This window comes from Athene cunicularia (genome assembly GCF_003259725.1).
Source record: "Athene cunicularia isolate RWA chromosome 8 unlocalized genomic scaffold, athCun1 chr8_part1, whole genome shotgun sequence".
In the NCBI taxonomy this organism is placed as follows: domain Eukaryota; kingdom Metazoa; phylum Chordata; class Aves; order Strigiformes; family Strigidae; genus Athene; species Athene cunicularia.
This window is the reverse complement of record NW_020799109.1, coordinates 81,369-86,003: the sequence shown is the minus strand read 5'-3', so window position 1 is coordinate 86,003 and position 4,635 is coordinate 81,369. Positions and strand designations below refer to the sequence as shown.

The following is a 4,635-nucleotide window of genomic DNA, read 5'->3' as shown; positions in this document are numbered from 1 at the left end:
GAACGGCTCAGCTTAAGTCAATAAGCTGAAAGAATTACAATATTCAGGCTCTGAAGGATGATAAATCAGAGCCTGCATGCTTTCAAATACTCTAGAATCTTAATTGGACTGGAAAGTATAGTAATTAATTTGGCTCAAGAAATACAAAGACTATTAGACCACTAGATGAGCACTTTGTATTGACTAAACCCCGGTGGTTTTATTGCCCATTCACTTTACTGACCTAACCATTTCTGCTATGCAGTACTTTGCATGTTTTAAGAATATAGATTGAATTCAACTCAGCTACTTCAAAAGCTTACTTTTAATAAAGTAAGCACTTGTATCAAAGGAGACATCTGTAAATTCAACTGAGTTATTGCTCGCATCTCATCAACAATCTGTTGAAGACCTCTTGCAAAAACTTAGAATAGGCCTAGATTTATAAATCCAAGTTCATCTCAAAATTCTCCACAATAATCCAAATGAAGAAAAGGTGTTTAAACTGTTTCCAAGATCAGCACAACGTAGAAATCCCACGAAGGTATCACTACCGCCAAAGTGCAGATGCTTCTGAAATACCATAACTGCACAAAAACCTTAAGAACATCCAGTCATCTTTGCAATCAGGGTTTTACCATAATACACAATAAATCACACTGCTGTTCAGAAAGTCTCTTGTCTATTGGGTAAATACATTTTTTAAAAATATCCATTAATAGAGATAGTCACCACAGTCCACTAAACAGTGTATGTCTTTAACAGTGTCTAGATACGTATTTATATCATACCCTACTGTAGTCAATAATGTGCATTTAAAGTCTTCCAAGTATGGATTATGAAAATACGTATTTAAAACACGTATTTACATGACTGACTAATTTATCTAGAAAGCTATCACAAACCTTTCTGTTCACTCTCACACAGTTCTACGGGGATCTTTATTTTTTCCTCTAATATTATAATTTAATATGCATAAGAAAAAGTCAGGATTATCAGTCCTGTGCTGCCTAAAGTTTTGGGGTGCAACTTTCTATTGACTTCTTTAGAGAGAAATTTTGAATTAAAATCTTGTAATGACAAAAAGGTAAAAATGAAACAGATCTGTACTGCATTTCTAATTCTTTCTTGATACCACACTGAATGTTCAGTGAATTATGATATATACTTTATGTCTTATCTATTCCAAGAAAACAAACTCATTATAAGAACATTCAACATGATCATGAACTTTCCGACTACAAGTAATAAATATGTCATACAGCTCAGAGTACACAGACGCATCTCCACATTAGATAGACACCTGATTTAGAGCCCAGTTCTGCTATGGGAAGAAACGTTCCTCTTATTTTGAGATATTAGAAAGCTAATAGCTCACACACACAAAGTGTGATGGTCTTATATGTGTCCTCTGCTGCATTAATTTTATGTTTATGAAGAGAGAAACAGCAGCCACATAAATGGCCTAAAATTTCTCTGTTACTTCCACCTCAAAGTACAACCCCAACTCTCCCAGCCTGTCCTCACAGGGGGTGCTCCAGCCCCCCCAGCATCTCCGTGGCCTCCTCTGGCCCCACTGGAGCAGGTCTGTGTCCTTCTGCTGTTGGTGCCCCAGAGCTGGGCCCAGCCCTGCAGGGGGGTCTCCCAGAGCGGAGCAGAGGGGAGAATCCCCCCCTCGCCCTGTGCCCACCCTGCTCTGGGTGCAGCCCAGCACACAAGGGCTTTCTGGGCTGCCAGCACACACCGGTGGCTCACAGGCAGTTTTCCCCCCAAAACCCCCCCAAGTCCTTCTCCTCGAGGCTGCTCTCCATCCCTTCCTCACCCAGCCCACCTAAAACATGCACTGCAAATCCTAGGCAAAGTGGACCAAATTTATGTCAGAGGAAGACACGTTTAAACCATCCAAATCCAAATTCCACCTACTTCTAACACTTCTGAGTATATTCAAATGTGAATAAAGTGTAAAATCAACTTTCAGCTTTAATATGAATGTACCCCACTGGTATGAAATCTGAACCTCAGAAGGTGAAATTAATTACATAACTACACAAGGATTTGCCAGCAGGAGCTAAGGAGGCTTTATCTGCAGCAGTGTCACAGCCAAGAGCTTCCACACCACATGACACTTCTAAATAGCTTATTTTCCTTGGATTGAGGACGTCCTTCCTGCATGGTACATGTGTGTGACTATATGAAATCAAGAAAGGGAAATGCAGGCCAAGCTACAAGAAATAACAGATCTCAATAGAAAGTTTCATACCTCATCAAAAGCTCTTCCAAGGTAAACAGAAGGACCTCCTCCACTTGGGAAAATAATATTTTTAGTAAAATTTTACTAAAAAAAGAAGGGTGTTTTTAGTAAAAAACTGACATTATCACTTCACAGCAGTAACTAGCAATCCTAATTATACTCAGGTTTTGGTTGTACCCACTACTGGCAAAAGAAATCATAGGAAAGTAGTTCTTCCTAGAGAGGATCTAAATATGCAGATATTAAAAAGTAAACCAGCTAATTTGAGTCCAAAGTAATACAATTTGACACTTCATATATTTTCTCTAAATAATGTTTCTTAAAATAATGATAAAAGCTTTCTTTAAAGACAAAGCCATCATCCATCTGAAGCTCAGTGATTTGTAAGCTAACAGCTGAACTACAGTGCACTACTATAGGAGATTGCTTATGGTACCACCACTGCCAAGAGCCTGATTCTGCAATGAAGTCAGAGAATTTTACCATTGATTTCAACAGTCACATGACAGCAGTTCCATGAAAGAAGATACTACTTTGGTTAAAAAATAAAGATCTCACAATTCATAAAGTCAATGTCATTGTTCTTGACAAAACCTTCGTACTTAACCCAATTTAAGAAAAACTTGATGCAACTCATGGAGCCAGCTTACAGTTATCCCAACAAAGACTGAACTTAAGGAATCACTAAGAAGCTTGTTTACGAAGATGAATTTATGATCCTTCTCACACATGCGCACAGACAACGCAGCTAAAAGTGAGAGAGCATAAGAGGAACAGGCTTATCAAAACCTTTTAGAGCCATGTTCACATGAGCAGCCAACCATTCTGTCCCGTACCTTGGGCTCCCGGCAGTCAGTCTAACTGATAATAACCAGTCATCTGATAGGATACTTGCTACCTCCAAGAGAAATCTGAGGCAGTTACAGAACTGTTCACGCACCCTAACATCAGCTGTCAACCAGGGGCTTGACTCATCTCTTCTAAGGAATCAGATCGATGCCACAAGTTAAAAGACCAAAACTTTTGAGAAGAATTTGCCTTTGTCATTTATAAATGCTGAAACTCTGAGGAATCCTTGAGATTCCAAGAAGAGAAGTTTAAGATACCTGTATCTCTGAAAAAACATACCTGTGGGCTAATAAATAACCAGTTACTAGGAGAGACAAAGTCAAGAGAGTAACTATTACAACAGCAACCTAATTTAAAAGGAAAACCATGTTGTACATGCTGAATTTGGAAACGCTGCACTTTCCTTTTGTAAGTCTTTAACATTATGTGATCTAACAGGGAAACCAGATCTGAAATCAAACCTTGTTTCCCCATAAAAGACTAATTACTCAAGATTCCTGCAAATGGGGTAACACAATACACACTACCACTAACGAAATCCCCATGAGCAAATGGGGTAAAAGGAAGTAAACACACTGACGACATGAAACAGTTAAAATAACCAGAATTCTAGTCAGAATAATTCTTCCGAACTGCAAGTTGACTACAGATACATTGCCCTCCTCCGTCAAGTTGCATAATTAAAGGATCAGCCCTTCTTACCTGAGTAACATGCTTTGGAAAATTAATGTATTTATTTACAGATTAACGTATTATGACAACACAACACTCGGTACTTCCTGTCATGACTTTCTTACCACAGCGTTCCTGCTTACAAATGTCAAGTGAGGAAGAGACACGGCACTTATTGAACTCTATTGTATTTTGCCTTTCTGAACACCGTATTCCTGTTCTTCCAACTGAAAAATACTTTGTGCCTGACTTCCTGCCATCAGTGCTGAATGCCCGTGGCCCTAGGCCTGGTCCCTCTGCAGTAACCCGGAAAACCATGTGAACTCCGCGAGGGTGGAACAGGTTCTCTCAGAAGTTCAGCACCCACAGGCTCACCTATCCAGATTTCACCTTCGAAACACTCCAATTTCTTTCTGGCTTGTTTTCCCTCCCTAAAAACAGGCTTTTTTACATTTTCCGTTTGGGAGGAAGCCAAGCTGTGGATGTTCTGCTGGCCAGACCAAGGTTCAGACCTCAGCGGTGAATCCCGGGAGTTCCCGCGCTGGGCATGCCGGCAGCACGCCCGACGCCGAGGCGAGGGCCGCTCGGCCCGTGTGTGCAGGGCAGCCAATGGCGGCGGCCGCCGGGCTCCCGAAAAGCCCCTGTCTCCAAGGGGCTTTGCTCATCCTGCAGATTTGTTTTGCCACGGAAATCTCGCGCACGTTGGAAGAGGAAATCGCTTTTGCAGCGACACCTTCAAACGGGCCGAAGAAGCTCCGCAAGCCCCGTGTCCTCTGTCGCAAACACATCAGCTTCCCGGGAGCAAGGAGCGCGGGGCTGGCGCGCCGGGATGCGGCTCTGCCCCGGTGACCTTCCCCGGCGGGATCCGCCCAGGGCCGGGGGCT

At 41.8% G+C, this 4,635-nt stretch overlaps 1 long non-coding RNA gene across 1 annotated transcript in view; it reads right to left on the bottom strand.

Annotated features, from left to right (window-relative positions):
- Positions 1–3,346: 3,346 nt before the first annotated feature.
- LOC113483022 overlaps positions 3,347–4,635 on the bottom strand; it is an 18,705-nt gene continuing 17,416 nt past the window's right edge. Inside the window, exons 2-3 of the long non-coding RNA XR_003398944.1 lie at positions 3,990–3,996; positions 3,347–3,358 (exon numbers count right to left, since the gene is read on the bottom strand). This is a non-coding gene — a long non-coding RNA (uncharacterized LOC113483022). The remainder of the gene's footprint in view (positions 3,359–3,989; positions 3,997–4,635) is intronic.